Raw genomic sequence first — 20,865 nt, forward strand, 5'->3', positions numbered from 1 at the left:
TTCATTTAATCCTATATTAGAATAATGCTGTTTTTCCCCCATTTAATTTAACAAAACTTACATAGCAAGTTTGAGAAAGTTTTCTGAGAAAAACTGAACACGTTAGGCTAAAAACAAGAAAATAGAGGTGTCAAGAACAGAAAGATGGAATCTTTTCTGACACTAGCCCCCAGTGACTGTTGTTGAAGAATACTTCTGTGTATTGTTTCAGTGACAATGAATTTTTAAAGCTGTGTCTGGAGTATTAAATAAATCCATCATTCATTTGTTCCCTAAAATATTGTTTCCATGCCAAAAGAATGAAGACATGAAGTGGCCAAAACAGATGGCATCTATAATAGCTTTAAACTTCTTTTGCAGTTTTCTCTTAGGATGAATTATATTCAGGAATAGAGCATTTGCTGCTTATGCCTGCCATTTGGAATGACTGAATGGAGCTGTCATCTGCAAAGTAGGTATTCTGATGTCATTTGGTTATTTAAAATGGATAAAATATGATGATTTGTCTTAAGAAGCAAAATCACTGATTTGTTTTATTTAGGTTGTTTTTTAAAATATCCATTTTTGTCAGGTATTCATCTTAACTCTATACTGACCTCTTTTAAGCTTTCTTTTCTTTGGGGGGGTCATTTTCATATCTTGAAATTTGAGAACATGTGGTTCTACAAATAAGTGTTAGCAAGTTTCCTTTATTTACATATTAAATAAAGTGAATCTCTGACATTTTAAAATTATGCTACCTTTGTTCCATTTCTATAAATAATGACAGTAGAGAGTTTTCAGATAATAAAATAAAATCATAGAATTAAAAAATGGAAAGGAATTTAGAAGCACTTGAAAATTAATTCCCACCAAAACATCTGAGAAATAGTCATCTAGTCACTGCTCTAAGACATTGAGTGATGTAAATTCCACTATCTGTTGAAGCTTTCAGTTCTACTTTTGGCAGTTATAAATGTTAGGTTGTTTTCCCCGCATTAAGCATTTGCTTTTTTTTTTTTTTTTCAACTTCTACTCATTGTCCTTGTATCTGTTCTCTGTGGCCAAATGCTTCTTTCCTATAACAATATTTTAAGTAATTGAACATAGATATTATATTTCTTTTGAGTCTTTTCTTTTCCAAGTTATACAAAATAAGTTATCCAACCAAATTAGATTGGCAATTCCTGAAAGAGACCCTCCTATAACAAGATGTCCATTATCCCTATTGCCCCCCTCTGAATGTTCTCCAGATTATCCGGAATTATCCTAAATTCTCCAGCTTATCCAGATGTACAGAACTTAACACAATACTCCTTGCATAAATGGCCTAAGGAAGAAAGAATACACCCAATTTCCAGAAGCTATGCTTCTAATTATTTAAACTAAGAGCCCATTAGCTTTTTGGCAGCAATTTCACACTGGTAACTCATAAGGAGAAAGTGCTTTAAAATCCCCAGTTGTTGTTGTTTTTCATGAAGACTAAGGCCTTGTATCTGTAATGTTGTTTTTTTTTTAAATCCAAGTATAAAATTATAAACCCAAATATAACACATTGATTCTTATTGAATATCATGGTATTTCACTCACTCCAATATTTTACCCTTAAGATCTTCTGGAACTCTATAAAAGATAGTCAAAGTGCTAGCTAGACTTCCTACTTTCGTGACATTTGAAAACTTTATAAGCAAGATACTCATATAATACAAAAAATGACAAAAACCTTCAATAGCAAAGAAGGAAACATTAATTCCTAGAACTCACCACCGGAGCCTTCAATCCAGGCAAATAAATTCCATTAAACAATTAATATTGCTGCATCCATTTCAGTCATTTCAATAGGTCTAGAATTCATTTAGAATCTAGCTTACATTTTATTTTATTTTCTGCAGGAAACACATGATGTATTTTATCATATACTTTTGCAAAATGTATACGTACACACAAATATATATATATTTTTTTTTTGCAATTAATTTTACATAAATAGCTGTTGAAATTAATTTATAAACTCATATATACATAACTAAAAGAGACTTTAAGGGATGTATTTTAACTTCTTCATTTAACAGATAAAGAAAAAGAGGCCTAGAGAGGTTAAGTGACTTGTCCAAAGTCACACGGTTAAAAAAAAAGGAAATTAAAATATTATTCTAGGAATTTAGTATTAAAATGGATTACTATTTTCTTTTGATTTTGTACCAATAACAAAAATAAATATAACATTATCAGTGCATTTCACAGAAATACCACTTCCCATGAAAAACATTAAACCCAGAGGTAGTGCATGCACTATGAATCATAGCAAAAAAAAAAAAAAAAAGTCCATTTCACAAATTAATAAAATAATATAATTTGAATTTTAATGATGTATAAATAAGTGAGCATTGGTAATCTTATTATAAATAGATTTATAAAGTGGGCAGAGTTTTTCTTTAGATCCCTAGATACTCCATTCTTTATCCATTGGTGAAAACTCCTCACCTTCCTCAGGTTTCCTAAATCCTTTTATTATCTTAATACTTTATCCACATTGAATAAATGATTAATGAAAAACTAAATCCTATGATCTTAGGTTTATGCTTTTTATTTACTTTTTTATTTTTAAATGGAGTTAAAATCTTAAATTAAACAGTTTAAATGCTAATGGGGGAATTTTATTCATCATTATAATCAGATTTCAGGGAAAAGTATATTCCCAGTACTCTTGAAATCTCACAGCCTTAACAACTTCCTGCTCCATTTCTGCCTGTTTTTATGTTTTGGTTTGAACTGACCTCATGCCAATGATCTGCCTTGCTTCATAGTTACTCTATAAATAGGTGGCCCTGATAATTGTGCAACACAAATATATTCTCAAGCATGCATATCAAGTACTCTTAAGCTGTATATTTCACTGCTTTTTCATAATAGTAACAGGACTAATAATTCTTGCAAGCTATGGGCTTTCTATTTCCATAAAATATTCAAGAAAATACTCCTCTTTCAGACAGGAAGGAAGTATCCCATTCTTAGTTTATTGGTATATGCAGCTGTTGGAAAAGCATAGAAATTGTCCTGGATAATTACCATAACCTTGTATTAGTAACAGATTTTACAAGAGGAAAAAAATGATATTCTGTTAGACACAAAATGTACATTAAATGCCATTACTTGTATACTATAAACAAAAAGTCTTAGCAAAGCCTAAAGCTTAATTCTAAGCAATTTAAAAAGTGTCCATTATAAATTAGGGCATATTATAGGTGTGAAATGATAATAGTCTTCACTCATTTTGTCATATAGAGTTATTTTTTACGGAACTAAATGGACATTCTGCTATATTATGCTCTTTTAGCAAAATTTCATTGAGCTAGATTTAATAGTAAGTAAGCTACTTAGGTGGGTGTTATGGGGTGCTTGGGATCTATGTTTGTAATATCAGTTTGTAAAATCAATTTGTAAAACCATTTTGTAAAATCACATTTTCCCCTCTCCAGTCTCAGAGCATTAACTCTGCCCCTTCCTCCTGCCAGCACTTTGCACAGCAACAACCCATGAATTGTTTATTTCTGCTTGGAACAACAAGCTACACCTATGAATCCTTCACTAGACCACCTATAAACATTTTAGCTTAGGCAAACGTTATCTCCCTTTAGTATAATGGCCAGCTGCATCTATGAATCTTTCAATGCACTATCTATAGATTAACTCCTCAGCCAATTATAGACATACTGAGTCTCTGTTAGCCTTGGTTCCCAACATTCATCTTGTCAAACATGACACTGATGTGTGGCAGACTAGGCACTTCTCAGTCAGCCTTGACTGCCAGCTGACTTAGTGATGTTTCAAGCCTAAAACCACACCTCCAAGTCATCCCTGCCCCCACCTTGGGCTATTTCCCAGTGAATTATGGGCAATACACCTGTGCAGTTGATATTAAAAATGCATCTTCCTTTAATCACTGACCACTCCTTAACTCCTTCTTAATCCCACCCTTACTCACCTAGTTAGCATAATTGACATCTGATTTACTGTCTTGACTCCTTAAAACTATACCTGTGCCTTCTTTAAGTTTGCAGGTTCCCTAAGAACCCCTGCCCACTCTACAGCATAACAATAAATTTGTATAATCCTGACCCCAAGTTTGCTTGGGCCTACTGAATTCCTTCCAGATTCTGGGACTCTGGTCATCAATTAGAGCTGCTGTATAATGTATTGCCATTCCTCCCATCAGGTGTATTAACTCTTTCAGTCCCCTAGGGGGTAATTTAGTGCATAGCAGTGTGATGCAGTACATGGAAAGGGGATTTAAAAGAAGCAATATTAGAAATGCATGCTATGCAGCCATATTGGTGGATGAATTGTTAACACATTGAAAGGGAACAGTTTTCCCCTAACTGTTTCCTTAGTGGACTAACAAAAATACCTTATTTTCAGACAACAGGGAGAACTGAACCCTTTGTGCTTGATTCATGCCTTTTTTTTAGGCAATGGTCATTCATATTCCCACAAGGAAAAGCAGAGTGAACCTTTAGAAAAGTCAGAAACCAAGATGTCTGCTTTTCCTTAGATAAATCAGAAACCAAGATGTTTGTTTTCTCTCTTATCTGGTTAAGACTGGTTTCAGCAGTTGCAGGCATCACTGAGTTCCGCTACTTTACTTTGCAAAGACTCACTTGTATGCCAAGCAGCCCCAGCATCATAAGTGCTCCTGATTGGTTAGATATTGTGGACCTCCACTGTCTGGTTTCCCTTTAAAGAAGGGAGGGTCTAGAATATTTAATTGATTAGTACAAGCATTATAGAGCCTATGTTCACACTTCTCACTCCTTTTCTTCCCAAGATGTTTTCTCCTTAACTCTTTTACACCCTTACCTTTTCACAGTTTAAAATCATATAGTGATCAGATTAGAATTAGTAGATGACTGGTGTCACCAACTGTGGGTAAACACTGGAATTCTACACTAGTAGGTAAGTTTGATTCTAAGGTAGAAAGGAAATGAATCAACAGAACAGAAAACATTATGCTTTCTGAGTTCTTGAATTCACAGATACCTTTTCCCTAGACCCCTAATTCCTGCCTGGCTTCCCAATGTATTGTTTTTCTCCCTTAGCCCTAACTTAGTCACAAATACTTCAAAAAGTCTTAAATATCTCATATGTATGTCTCACCCTTTCCCACTCCTCTTTGAGTAGATGAGAATATTTTTTCACTGTTCAAACATGCAAGTTTCTTCTTCTCAGGCAATTAATGAAGTTATGATCTCCATAAATTGTGGTCAGACTCTGGTTCATTCTAAATCTCTATTTTGGACCAAGTCATACCTCTACTTAATAAGCTTGGATCACTCTTTGATGTATTGATAGTTTGCTATTATTCTTTTGAGAAATGTTCATTTACTTTGGACAATTATTTAAGGCATGATGATTTGATGGATAATTAAAGTAAGGAGGAAAGAAAACTTCACAGACTAAATACCTATGTAACCCTGGTCAAGGTATGTAACTTTTGATGGTCTCAAATTCTTTTCTAAAAAATGAGCCATTCTACTCAATGGATCTTTCCAGCTCTAAATTTTTTATTCCTTTGTTTTATATCTTATATATCAGTCTTATCAGAAATATTTGATACAATAGCCTTTCCCCTCAATTGAAAGCTTTAATTTTTAGCCTAGTTGTTTTAATTTTGTTGATGCAAAAGCTTTCTGATTTCATTGGGAAATTTTGTTGTTTTGGGGTGTTTCAATCATGACTAAGTCCTTTTGACCCCATTTCGAGATTTCCTGACAAAGATACTGCAGTGGTTTGCCATTTCCTTCTCCAAAAAAAGAAAGTGCCTATCTACTTATTGCAATCTCTATTCCTTGTTTGGGGGAAACAAGGTGGCTCAGCAGGTAGAGTGCCTGGTTTGTAGGCAGAAAGGTTCATGTTCTTGAGTTAAGATTTTGTCTCACTCACTGACTAGCTGTGTGAGCATGGATAAGTCATTTAACCTTATTTGTCATAGTTTCCTCATTTGTAAAAAAAAATGTATAAGTAAATGGTAGACCATCTCATGGTTTTCCATGAGAACCCCCCAAAATGTCACAAAGAGTCAAACATGACTGAAAAATGACAAAACAACAACAAAAAAACCTTTTTTTAATTATGAATTTCACTATACTCTAACTTTTGAAGTAAACCACAATTTATTTTCTTCTACTGTTTTTAAAAGTTATGTGAACTTTTACATTTCTAAACTATTCATTTGGAACTTAGTTGTATATGTCACAAGATGCAGAGAGACATTGTAAACTCTAAGTGCTAAATGTGGCGCAAATTTTAGCCATGGCCACTTGATTCCTATTCTTCTTCCATCTCTCCTTTTTTTTTTCTTTTTTTTTTTAGCAGGCATTGTTTAATTTTTTTGTTTATAAAAAAAAAAAAACATCTATGTGGTTGTCACAGCAGTTGCCTGGGTCCTCTACACAGACACTCGAGTGTGAGTCTTCACAAGATGGTCGGTGAATTCCTCATAAGGAGACTTAGTGAACACGGTCTCCTTCCACAGGTCTGGGGTTAGATAGCTGTATGTTTTGGAGATGGCATCAAAGGTAGCTTTAGCAAAGTTGCCCAGAGTGGCAGTACAGCTTCTCCAGAAGTGTAGCAGTCATCAATTCCAGCCATCCTCAGGAGTTTCTTAGGCAAAGGAGATGAGACAATGCCAGTATCTCTAGGGGTGGCGATCAGGCACACCAGAACCACCCACATCTGACCTTGCAGAGTACTGTGTGAGGCTTGCCAATCTTGTTCCCTCAGTAGCCATGTCTCACAGGAACAATGGACAGCTTGGCCAGAATGATAGCACAATGAATAGCTATGGCCACTTCCTTGAAGCACTGGACACTCAGACCAACATGGCCATTGTAATCACTAATAGCCACAAAAGCCTTGAACCTGGTACATTTTCCAGCTCTAGTTTGTTTGTGAAAAGTCATGATCTTCAAAACCTCATCTTTCAATGAAGACCCCAGGAAGAAATTTATGATCTCAGACTCCTTGATAGGAAGTGAGAAAAGATACATCTCTTTCAAAGACTTGATCTTCATGTCCTTGACTAGCCAGCCCAGCTTAGGGACAGGAACCCACTCCTTGTTTTCGGCCTTTCCTCCCCAGGCTCCATGGCCATGGCCCCGGCCTCCACATCGGCGCCAACTGCCCAAGCCAAAGCAGAAGCCTCCCTGGCCTATAAGGCCTGGGCCCCAGGATCTCCCGCACCTCCTGCAGCACCAGCATTGTCTGCCATTTGGTGTTCACTATAAGCAGAAGCCCATCTCTCCTTGCAGAAATTTCTTGATACAAAATTTTTATTGTCTTCTATATGTATATATTTTTCTGCAAAACAATTTAAGTTATTCGAGGGTTCTTGATACAAATTTTTTTAATTAAGTCTTCTATGTGCATATGTTTTCCTCAAAACAATTTAAGCTATTTGAGGGTAGGTCCTTATGTCTTCAGCCACTACATGCTTAATAAACACTTATTGAGTTGAATGAAACTTATCCTATCATTTTTGTAAAAGAAAACTTTTCCTAGTAAATCAAACATTTATTTGCCCTGTACATTCAAAATTATTTAGCCAGGAAGATGATATCATGTAAAAAGCATTGACACCAATATACTGCATACAAACAAGCTAACAAAGAAGCAAAAAACAAACAAACAAACAACTCCCTCCCAAATATAAAAAAAAAATATGTAGATTTCTTTCTATATATATTAAAAAACAGTAACACCCAATGTGGCTGAGAACAAGAGGGTTCACTGATGATCATACAATCCTAAGACAGTAATTAGAATTGCCACTACTGTCTCTTAATACTGGATTCACCAAAATGTGCTACCTCCACACTTGAGATTTTATTGAATATTCTACTTAGTTGTGGTGATTTACAAAAAAGAATGCATTCATTGCTTCATTCTTTTAACTCTTCTTGTCAAAATTTAGGAGCTATTGTTTTCTTATACTATTTTGCAAATGATTGCTATAATATGGCTACAGATAAAGAGCAAGTATGAGAGCAAAAGACAAGAAATACATGCCATGCTTGTAAATGCTACTTTTCCACTTTCTAGCATGAAGTCATATATTACAGTTTGTCCTCTATTTAAATAATAAGGATTCATGAATTTGTATTGTGAGTTGTCATATAAATTTATGAAAAATTCATAAATTTTAATGTTTTTTAGACAGTTGATTGACCTGTTCTAGTAAGATTTTCCTCAGGGAAAGTACATTTATTTCATATTTGATCATGTAACATTTTCTTTATATATTTCTTTTTTCAGGAAGAAGAAAAAGCACAACATCTTCTCAAGAAGAGACTGCAAATGAATTGGTAAAACCATAAAACTGATTTGAAAAATTAGGTCAAAGGTACATGTCATTCAAAGCCAGGACTGTTGCTTGCATTGTCAAAAGTGTAAATTTGCCTGAAAACAAAAAAGAATTTAACAATAAAAAAACAAAACGAAACAAAACATAGGAATTTTGATTTTTCAACAATTTAACTTACATTTACAAGCATCAATTGTCTGCTTTTCATCTTTAATTTAAAGTAACAATTTGGAAGAAAACGAAAACAACTAGGTTGAAAAGAAAAAATATATTCATGTATATAATTTAAGCTTACTTTTGAAAAGTAAGTGTTAACTAGGAAAATGCCATACAAGGTTGCACCAGAGAGAGCAGACTAAAGCAGAGAGAGAAGGAGCCCCAGCCAGACTCACCCACCCCAAGGGGGGCAATTCACAGCTGTCACATCAGCATTTCACCAGTGGAGGAGAGGATCCATTGAAGTTGGGTAAGAGAGGGCTTGGGGGCCACCAGCAGCGACAACAGCTTCTTCTGGGGCTATCAGCCCCCAACCTGGAAGTTTAGAAACTGTTTGCCTGACTTTCCAGAGCCTAGGATGACAAAGGGAACTCTGGCTGTTCCTATCCCCCCACCCCCTTACCTAGAAAAACCAGAGATAAGTGTCCCACCCAGAGTGAAATCCTGAGACAGTGGAAATAGCCTCAGGTTTGGGAGTCATTGAGAAGGGGTATAAGTGAGGCAGCAAAGAGTTTGAAGAGAAAAGGGGGAGGGGTCCTAACAAGCCCTACCTGACCTGAACAGCAAAAGCCTGGTAGAGCAGTCACCCAGTGGCACAGAGGCAGAAATCTGTAGTGGCCAGAACACCCCTCTTACACAGAGTACTCAGTGAGCATCAGCATAACTTAAGGGAAACACTGACAGCCCTTCCTTGGCCTCAATTTACACATCCTGAGGCTACAGGACACAAAGCCAAAAACCAGGCAGCTAGCTCTCAGACTGAGAAATTAGGAAATAGGAAGCCACAATGGGAAGGAAGGAAGCTGAGAAGAAGAGGAAGACAAGTAAATCAATTAGAGCTTATTTTAGTGAGCAAGAAAAAACACAGAGCACAACATGGAATCTATAGTTACACCTGAGACTACAGAAGGAAATATGAACTTGCCTCAAGCTCAAAAAGTACTCTTGGAGGAGCTCAAGAAAGACTTTAAAGGCCTTATTATGGAGGCAGAAGACCAATGTAAATCTACAGTGACCAAATTGGAAAAAAAATTTTCACTGAAGAAAACAAATTCTTAAAAAATAAAATTAGTGAAGTCATTGGAGGAAAGACCTCCCTAAAAAAACACCTTCCAAAGCTAACTGAAGAGAATAATTCACTAAAACATAGAATAAGTCAAATTGAAGGTCACATATCTATGATGTCAAAGAAAGTGTAAAATATCTCCCTGGAAAAACAACTGACCTATAGAACAGATCCAGGAGTGATAACTTAAAAATTATTGGTCTCCCAGAAAGCCATGATGAAAAAAGCAGCCTGGACAACATCCTCCAAGAGATTGTCAAAGAAAGCTGTCCTGAAGTGCTGGAATCATAAGATAAAATAATTATAGAAAGAATTCACTGGACTCTTCCTGAAAGAGATCCCAAATTGAAAACTCCAAAAAATATAGCAGCCAAATTGCAGAATTACAAGATTAAGGAGAAAATATTGCAAGCAGCCAAAGAGAAACAATTCAAATATTGTGGTACTATGGTAAGGATTACACAGGACCTAGCAGCTTCTACATTAAAAGATTGGAGGGGTTGGAATTTGACATTTTGTAAGGCAAAAGAGCTAGGACTGCAACCCAGGATTAATTAACCAGAAAAAATGAGCATAATATTTCAGGCAAGGAGATGGTCATTTAAAGAAATAAGTTACTTCCAGACTTTACTGATTAAAAAGCAAGAGCTGCATGGAAAATTTGATCTCGAATCACGAGACTCAAAAAAGACATAAAAAGGTAAAGAAGGAAAAGACACACTCACAAATACATACATGTAGACTTGCACACCAATACACACATGCATATAACTTGGGATGTAATAAGAGCAATATATTCAAATCCCTATAGGAGAAGCTGATAACTGTCAATATCAAAATTTATATGATTATCATGACCCTTAAAAGTTTATACATAGATAGAGGATGGGGTATAAATCAACTAATCTGATGACTAAAAAAAAAAACTTATAAAGGTGGTTATAGGGACTGCAATGGTATAAAAGGAAAGTATGAGACAGAAAAGTGTAAATTATACCACATGAAGAGGCACAAAAACACAGTTCAGTAGAGGGGAAGGAAAGAAGGAGAGGAACATCATTTGAACATTATTCTTACTGATTCTGTTTCAAAGAGGTATCAGCATAATCAGTTAAGTTTAAGATTCTGACATGAAATGACATGAAAACTCATTAAATAAATGGAAAGGAGGGAGGGGGAGGAGCACATTTACTCTCATTGTTTTGGTGTCAAATGGGGAATAACATACTCTGATAAGTGTAACAACCTATTGTATCCTATAGGCATTAGGAGAATAAGGGAGGGACAAAAAGGGGGGAGTACAGGGGAGGGAAATAGTAGTAAGGGGAGAGGGTAGGTAAATGAGGGGGGTCACTGGAAGGGAACACTGAAGGAGGTGATACTCAAAAGGAAAACCCTGAAGGAGGGGAAGGGAGAAGGAAGAAACAAAACAACAAGCAGGGGAGGGAATAGGATAGAGGGGAAGGGACAGATAGTCATCATTACTGTGAATGTGAATGGAATGAACTGCCCCATAAAAAAAGGTGGATAGCAGAATGGATTAAAAACCATAATCCTACAATATGCTGTCTACAAGAAAAACATTTGAAACAAAGGGATAGCCTCCAGTTAAAGATTGAGCCTGGAGTAGAATATATTATCCCTTAGCTAAAGTAAATAAAGCAGGGGTAGCAATCCATATCTCAGATAAAGCAAAAGCACAAATAGATCTAATTAAAAGAGATAAGTAAGGAAACTATATCTTGCTAAAATGCACCATTGAGAGTGAAGCAATATCACTACTTTATAAGTGTTATAGCATCCAAATTCCTGGAGGAGAAGTTAAGGGAATTAGAGGGAGAAATAGATAGCAAAACTATACTAGTGGGGAACCCTAATCTCCTCCTCTCTGAACTTGATAAATCTAACCTCAAAATAAACAAGAAAGAAGTTAAGGAGGTGAATAGAATTTTAGAGAGGCTAGATATGATAGATTCCTGGAGAAAACTGAATGGGGAAAAAAAGGAATATACTATTTTCTCAGCTGTTCTTGGCACATACTCAAAAATTTACCATGTTCTAGGGCATAAAAACCTTACAATTTTGTGCAGTAAGGGAGAACTATTAAATGCATCCTTCACATATCATGATGCAATAAAAAAATATATGCAATAAAGGGCCATGGAAAGATGGAATAAAAACTAATTGGAAATTTAAAAATTTAATCCTAAAGAAGGAGTGGGTAAAACAAGAAATTATAGAAACAGCCAATATTTTCATTAAAGAGAACGATAATAATGAGACAACATACCAAAATTTGTGGGATGCATTAAAGGCAGTTCTCAGGGGAAGTTTTATATCCCTAAGTACATACATGATTACATTACAGAAAAGGGAGGTAAATGAATTGGGAATGCAAATGGAAAACCTGGAAAGAGAAGAAATTCAAAATCCTCAAATAAATACTAAATTAGAAATATTGAAAACAAAAGGGGAGATTAATTAATAAAATTGAAATTAAGAATATTATTGAAATAATAAATGAGAATAAGAGGTGGCTTTATGAAAAAAAAAACTAATAAAGAGACACTTAGTCAATATGATAAAATAAGAAAGAAAAAAAGCAAATTATGAGTATCAAAAATAAAAAGGGTGAATCTACCTCCAGTGCAGAGGAAATCAAAACAACATTTAGGAATTATTTTTCCCAATTATATGCACATAAATTTGACAATCTTAGGGAAATGGATTAATATTTATAAAAATACAAGTTGCCCAGATTAACTGAAGAGGAAGTAAATTACTTAAATAACCCCATCTCAGAAAAAGAAATTGAATAAGCCATCAGTCAGCTCCCTAGGAAAAATTCTACAGGGCCAGATGGATTTTCCAATGAATTCTATCAAACATTTAAAGAAAAATTGATTCCAATACTCTACAAACTATTTGGGAAAATTAGTGAAGAAGGAGTCCTATCAAATTATTTTTATGACACAAGTATGGTACTGATACCTAAATTAGGAAGGGTTAAAAAAAGAAAGAAAATTATAGACCAATCTCCCTCATAAATATAGATGAAAAAATTCTAAATAAAATACTAGCAAAAAAGACTACAGCAGCTTATCTCAAAAATAATAGACCTTGGGCAAGGATGGTTTAATATTAGGAAAATCATCAGTATAATTGATCATATCAACAGTAAAACTAGCAGAAACCATATGATTATCTCAATACATGAAGAAAATGCTTTTGAAAAAATACAACACCCATTCCTATTAAAAACACTAGAAAATATAGGAATCAAAATAGCTTTCCTTAAAATAATAGGTAGCATCTATTTAAAACCATCAGAAACTATTATACGTAATGGGGATAAGCTAGAAGCATTTCCAATAACATCAGGGGTGAAACAAGGGTGTCCACTATCACCCCTCTTATTCAATCTGGTACTAGATATGTGAACAGTAACAATTAGAGAAGAAAAAGAAATGTAATTAGGCAAAAAAGAAACCAAGCTATAACTCTTTGCAGATGATATGATGATATACTTATAGAATCCTAGAGAATCAAGTAAAAAACTACTTGAGATAATAAATAAATTTGGCAAAGTTGCAGGATATAAAATAAACCCACATAAATCTTCGGCATTCCTATATATTTTCAATGAAATTCAAGAGCAAGGAATAGAAAGAGAAATCCCATTTAAAGTTAACATAGACATTATAAAATATTTGGGAATTGACCTGCCAAAGCAAACCCAGGACCTATATTATCACAACTACAAAACACTTTTCACACAAATTAAGTCAAATCTAACTAATTGGAAAAATATCAATTCCTCATTGCTGGGTCAAGCTAAAATAATAAAAATGGGCCAGAGTATCAAGGGAATTAATTAAAAGAAAGGCTAGGGAAGTTGCACTAGATATACCAGAATTCAATAGGTATTATAAAGCAGCAGTCATGAAAACTACTTGGTACTGGCTGAGGAATAGAGTAGTGGGTCAATGGAATAGATTAGTCACATGAGATTCAGCAGTCAATGACTATAGTAATGTATTTTTTACAAACCCAAAGACCCCAGTTTTTGGGATAAGAATTCACTATTTGACAAAAACTGCTATGAAAACTGGAATATAGTTTGGCAGAAACTGGACATAGACCATTATTGAACACCATTTACCAAAATCAAGTCTAAATGGGTGCATCATCTAGGTATAGAGGTTGATACTGTAAGAAATCTTGGAAAACAAGTAATAGTTTTCCTGTCAGATTTGTGAAGATGGAAAGACTTTATGACAAAACAAGAACTAGAGAATATTATAAAATGCCAAATGGATAATTTTGATTACATTAAATTGAAAAACTTCTATACAAACAAAGGCAATGTAACCAAGATTAAGAGGGAGGTAGAAAATTGGGAAATAAATTTTACAGCCTATGTCTCCGATAAAGGTCTCATTTCAAAAATATAAAGAGAATTGATTCAAATCTCTAGGAGTATAAGTCATTCCCCAATTGATAAATGGTCAAAGGATATGTAAAGGGAGTTTTCAGAGAAAGAAATTAAAGATATCTATAAGCACATTAGGAAATGCTCTAAATCACTATTGATTATACATATGCAAATCAAAACTACTCTGAGGTACCATATTTCACCAATCAGATTGGCTAAGATGACAAAATAGGAAAATGAGAAATGCTGGAGAGGTTGTGGGTAAACTGGAACACTAATGAATTGCTGGTGGAGTTGCGAACTGATCCAAACTTTCTGTAGAGCAATCTGGAATTATGCATAAAGAGATACAAATATTTTCATACCCTTTGACCCAGAAATACCACTTCTAGGGTTATATCCTAAAGAGATCATAGAAGAGGGAGATCGACCCATATGTAAAATATACATACATACATACATATATATATATATATGTATATATATATATATATATATATATATCAGCTCTTTTTGTGGTAGCAAAGAATTGGAAATTAAGGGCATGCCCATTAATTGGAGAAAAGACTGAACAAATTCTGGTATATAAATGTTATGAAATAATATTGTGTTATAAGAAACAAGGAGCAGATGGACTTCATATTTACCTGGAGTGACTTATATGAGGTGATGCTCATTGAGAAGAGAAGAGCCAGAAGAAATCTGTACACAGTTACAGACACAAAGTATGTGTGATGACCAACTTTGATAGACTGGACTCTTTTCAGCAATGCAGTGATATAAGTCAATCCCAAGCGACTCATGATGGAGAGAGGTGTCTACATCTAGAGCAAGACCTAGAAAGAACTGAGTTTGCATCTGTAGTGAAGCAAACTACCTGATCTTTTTCATTTTCTTGGATTTTTTTTGTTTGTTTCCTCTTTACCATTTTTCATTCCATCTGATGGAATTTGTTTTTGTAACCTGACTAATGTCTAATGTAAGTATTTACAGATCCTATACTTGACTGTATTCCGCCATGGGGGAAGGGAGTGTAGGGAGGGGGACAGAATGTGAAACTCAAGGAATCGTGGAATTTAATCATGTACACTAAAAGTAAACAAACAGATTAATAAAAAAAAATAAAAAGTGTGTGTACCCGATTCATTTTCATACATGTGCCAGGACATTATGATGCATTGCAAATGAGTAATGATACAAATTCACAGGAAAATAAAAGCTAAAGAACTAAGACTTTTACAATTTATATAACATTTGTTATATGTAATAAAAATGATTCAAATATTTTTAGAATTCAGAAAATAAATTAAATTAGAATTTCACAATATTTCTAGTATTCTTAAAATAAGTAGCACTTAATTTACCTGCAGTTTTCTTTCTAAATCTGAAGAGAGAATATACTAGTAGGAAATGTAGTTTTAACATTATGACTTCATTAAGGAAATAAATCTATTTATAATAAATTAGGATTTAATGATTGTTTTAATATGTTTATACTTCCCATTATTTCCATAATAAAAAACTCAACTTTATAACCATTATATTGTTGATGACACTTTTCTGAGGAAAAAATGAAAACATCATATTTCTTCTATTGTAATATATTAGTCATTTATCTCTAGTAGCTAGCTAATTAAAAATATTATTTCCAAGTATTTGTTTGATTCATCCATATTTTAAAGGTGGTTCTTGAAATGTATATAAGCCTTTTGCTATAAAGTTTGAAGGCCTTATTCAATTCTAAGTTTTACCAATACAGTACAAGTTTTGTTAGTTTATATCCAGATAGAAAGTTTTTGAGTCTAAGTTTGGCAACAACAATATTTGACAACCTGGCAGAAGTTTGAAGGGGATAATCATCAGAAAGTTGGCAAATAGCAGATAATTCGTTTTGGTCATGAGAGTTCAATATGGAGGTGATTTATGTTATTAAAAGAAGTACTTGAGTGAAAAAAAATACACTTGTATCAAAATATTGGCTATGACAATTTAGTCTATAATTGTTTATTTTATTGTTTTTATATTTGCTAGTTCATTCTCTTTAAGTAGAATTTTCATTGAAGACCTGGAATATCACTTATAATATTCAATATTCCTAAATTTTTAATATTCCTAAAATACTTCTTATTTATAAAGGTGTATTTAAACATATCACTCCTAATTTCTGCCTTCCTTCTGTCATTGCTTCCTTCCTTCTTTCCTTCCAATCTTTCAAGTTTCATTGATAATTTCTATTTTCAAATCACTATCATTTCTAGGTTTTCCCACAACCAACATAACTGAAGCCTCCCTAGTAAAATAGAAAAACATAGTTACTCAGAAACAACAGATAGACTGGCAGTCTGCAAGATTTTTGTTCAAAATAAATCTCAGATGAGTACTAGCTATATGAAATTGGACAATCATTTAACCTTTCTGGACCTCAGTTCCTCATTTATGATATGGCAGATTTGGAATAAATGGATTCTAAGGTCCATTATATCTATAAATTTTGGTCTTTTTATGTTAATGGACAATAAACATGGAAAAGTAGGCTAAAGTCATATGATGGAATCCTTTAAATAATAAATGGATGGGGTTTTAGTGTTTTATCCTAAAAGTAATAGGAAATCACTCGATCTTCTTGAGCTCAGTAATGACCTGATTTGGGAATAGCAATTTGGTAATTCTTTGTACGACAGTTTGAAGAGGGGAGAGTTTGGAGAAAGGGAGACCAATGTGGATGTTATTTTAAGAAAACTAGCAGTTTGCACATTCCATTAAGTCAGGTACAGTTCAAACTATGCAGTTTGAGGTACCTAGTCACAATGGACTAGTTTTGAGAAGGGAGATTTGCATGTCACCAAAGTAACCAACAAAACTTAAACATGAACCATGCAAAGCAATGCAGTAATGATCACAAATGTTAACTAACATCAAGTCTCCTTGCATTCTAGCAACTTATTCTCAATGTCCATTTAACCCATATTTTTGAGTCCCAGATATCTCATGTAGTTATCTGGTCTTTAGATATCTTTTCTTGGACCATAGGCTTTATACTCAGGACAGCTCTAAAGGGAATTGTTCTTCTCTGGTTCCAATTCTAGAGGTTGCTAGATAATTCTGACAGTATGATTTAATACAATAACTTAGATGTGGTTTTAATATTTTAAAACTTTAGAGAATTTCAGTTTATATATAATTTGCTATTTCTACCCCTACCTAAATATTATACTTGATATAAGAAACTTTCAAAATTTTTTATGAGGGTCCAACCATAAAATGAGCTCACCTGCCTTTTATAATTATCAGACAATTTAATGATGAGAAAATATTTTCATTTTCTTTACCATTATCCATACAATCTATAAGTAAAATTTTAATCTAATTTACTTTTGAGAATTTGCTACTAAAACTTACTGAAAGCCTGAATTTCTATGATAGTTACATTTGGAAGCCAACACACACACAAACAAACACACATGTGTATATGTACACCTATGTAAACACACCTATATATATTCCGATGCAAATATATGCACATGCATGCATATATACATGAATACATAAATATGCCTACCTATTTATATATATACATATTATATATGCACACAAATATGTATGTATATAATTCTTAGAGACAAGTCTAAGCCTGCTGCTTTCTCAAAATTTATTATTCCATCTGTTAAGAATATCTTTTACCTTACCTCTTTATCCTATTTCTTTTTCCATGGGTGGAGATCCAGTGGCCTTGAGACCACATATAACTCTTTAGATCTTAATTGTGGCCCTTTGGATTAATCTAAACTTCTAGACAAACCCTTAATAAAATGATTTTTTATGTGAAGTTTGGATTCAGTCAAAGGGCTGCACTTGAAGACCTACAGGTCCACATGTGGCATTGAGACTGCAAGTTCTGTACTGCTGACTTTGTCTAATCATTTCCCCCTTAGAAGAATATCATTCCTATATTACAATTTGAACACAAATAAATGTACAAATTGTAAGATGTTCATACTTCATCCTACTACGGTAGTTCATAGATGTTTCAGTTTCAATCTATTATCTAATAGATCGAGTATTTTACTTACAAATATTCTTGGTTACAGCAATTTCTTATAAAAGGAAAAAGAGTGACATAGTAACAACTATATCATCTTAACAGAAGACATAACTTCCTTAGCTCTGTTTGATTCCAGGCATGAGTAATATCTGCCAGCCAACCATGCATGTAGTATCAGGGTGTTAAAAGAAAGGCTCAGATTTCCAGGTGGGAATTTTCCTTTTCACAAAGGAAATAACACAATGAGGAAATAGAGTTAGGAAGATCCTGCCTAAACCATGCCAAAGTCATTCCCAAAACTTTTCCCAGGTAAAGATATCCACCTTTAGCAGTTACCAGACTGCATCATCTGCCATTTTTTACTATTGACTTCATGTCAATTCAGACAACCCTCTCTGCAGTCGAAGTTCAAAACAGTAGTAAATTACAATACCAGGAATTTGTACCTTAAATAATAAATTTCAGTAACCACAACCTTAGCGTTTAAATATCTTTCCTGATGTTTCCCTAACACTAAGCATTTCATCAATCCTTTATTTATAAATTAAAGCTATACATAGTTGAACATTTCAGACATACAGCAAATACCTGATAGTTTACTCATTAATATGCTGAAGTTATATCTTCAAATAATCCTGAACACTTTAAAAATAGTCAGTGATGTCAAATCAAATTGTGCTATTATACATTATGATTATCTGCATTATAACAAATATGTATCATTAAATATTTAACAGTTTTCAAATATCTATTTTTATCTCATTCTTTTAAAGTCCAATTCAGGTGTAATAGCATCCAGATTAAACAGCTGTTTTGTTTAATAGCATTTTGGTTATGATGATATCTCAAATTTCACAATACAAGAGAATTTAAAAACACAATAATAACAAGTGATAAACTTCAGATGACATCAATTCATATCCAAATTATCACATATAAAAAATTCTGATCTCATTACCTTTGACATTTTAAAACCATTTTGGAGTTATTTCAGAAAGGAGTGAGTTCCTTGAATTACCGCCAAAGTCGCTGGAGCTCTCCCCTGTAATCTTAGAGTATAGGCCCTCTAGAGGTAAGGAAGGAAGGAAGGAAAGAAGGAAGGAAGGAAGGAAGGAAGGAAGGAAGGAAGGAAGGAAGGAAGGAAGGAAGGAAGGAAGGAAGGAAGGAAGGAAGGAAAGAAGGAAGGAAGGAAGGAAGGAAGGAAGGAGAGTTCATAATGAGATAGAAGGAATTAAGTGATCAACTTCATGAGATTTCCTTGTGATATCTATTATAGATGTACCTATGTTTTCATCATTGTGTTTTTGAAACCTCTTAATGTAAAACCACATCCAGCCTGACAATTTTTTTTTTCGCCATTAAAATGCAGTTTTCCTTCTTTGAGCACCTAATCATTTTATGCAATTTGATTTCCACAGGAGACCTGATAAATCAGGATAGCTTCATTTCTACAGAATCCTCATTAATACAAAATCCATCAAGTAAATCAACAAGAAGTTCTTAAGGGGCTATGATGTGTCCAACATTGTACTTGGCACTAAAGCTAAAAAACAAAAAACCAAAAATGGAGAAAGAAGTATTCCTTGTTCTCAGGAAGATTATACTCCATATAAAGGAATACAAAATAAATGTGTAGAGAGTAAACAAAAGATAAATAAAAGAGTCAGTTACAATCAAAGGGCATTAGCAGGAAAGGCTTCATTCATATAACATTAGTAATTAAGTGTGCCTTGAAATATGTCAGAGGTTTTATGAAGTAGAAGCAAAGATGGACATTTCCAAAAATGGGAGAAAACTATAGCAAAGGTACAGAAATTGATAGATCAATTTCTGGAGAGTGAAGAAAAATTCAATTTATCTGGACCTTAGAATTTTGAGGAGAGTAACATAAATAATGAATCTGGTAAGACTGTTTTGTTCCAGGTTGTGAAGGACTTTTCCCTGTTTATGTGTCAAGAAAATTCATAGCATTCATTTTTAAAACACTTTGAGTTCCAAAATTTTCCCTTCCCACTTCCACCCTCCTCTTCTGAAAGTGTTAGGCAGTTTGATATAGTTTATACATGTTCTATAATGTAAAATTATTTCCAAATTAGTCACACTTGTGAAAGAAATTAATCAAAAGAATAAAAAATGTGAAAGTATTAAACAAGTGAAAAAATATGCTTTAATTTTCATTCTGAATTGATTAGATCTTTATCAGTATGAGAATAGCATTTTCTTTTGTGAATCCTTTGTACTTGTCTTAGATAATTGTGTTTCTGAGAAGAGCTGAGTCATTCATAATTAATAATCATACAATGTTGCTGATACTGTCTACAATGTTTTCCTGATTCTGTTCATTTCAGTTTACTTCACTTTGCACAAGTCTTTTCTGGTTTTTCTGAAAATTTCCTGTTCATCTTTTCTCATTACACAACAGTATTTCTTTACATTCATATACCACAGCTTGTTCAGCCATTATCCAATTGATGGGCATCCTCCAAATTTCAAATATTTTTCAAACACAAAAGGGCTATTTTAAATATTTTTCCTATGTAGTTCCTCCCCCCCCCCCATTTTATGATCTCTTTGTGATACAGACCTATTAATAGTGGTGTTGGATAAAAGGGTACGAACCATTTGACTGTCCTTTTGTCTTAGTTCCAAATTTGGCTAAGCTCACAACTCTAACAACAGTACACTGGTGTCCCAATTTTCCTATGCTATCTGAACCATTTATAATTTCTCTTTTGGTCATATTAGCCAATCTGATAGGTGTAAAGTGG

This window comes from Petaurus breviceps, unplaced genomic scaffold (assembly GCF_028583685.1).
Source record: "Petaurus breviceps papuanus isolate PSGF00001 unplaced genomic scaffold, PetGlider_PUasm1.0 184, whole genome shotgun sequence".
Classification (NCBI taxonomy): domain Eukaryota; kingdom Metazoa; phylum Chordata; class Mammalia; order Diprotodontia; family Petauridae; genus Petaurus; species Petaurus breviceps.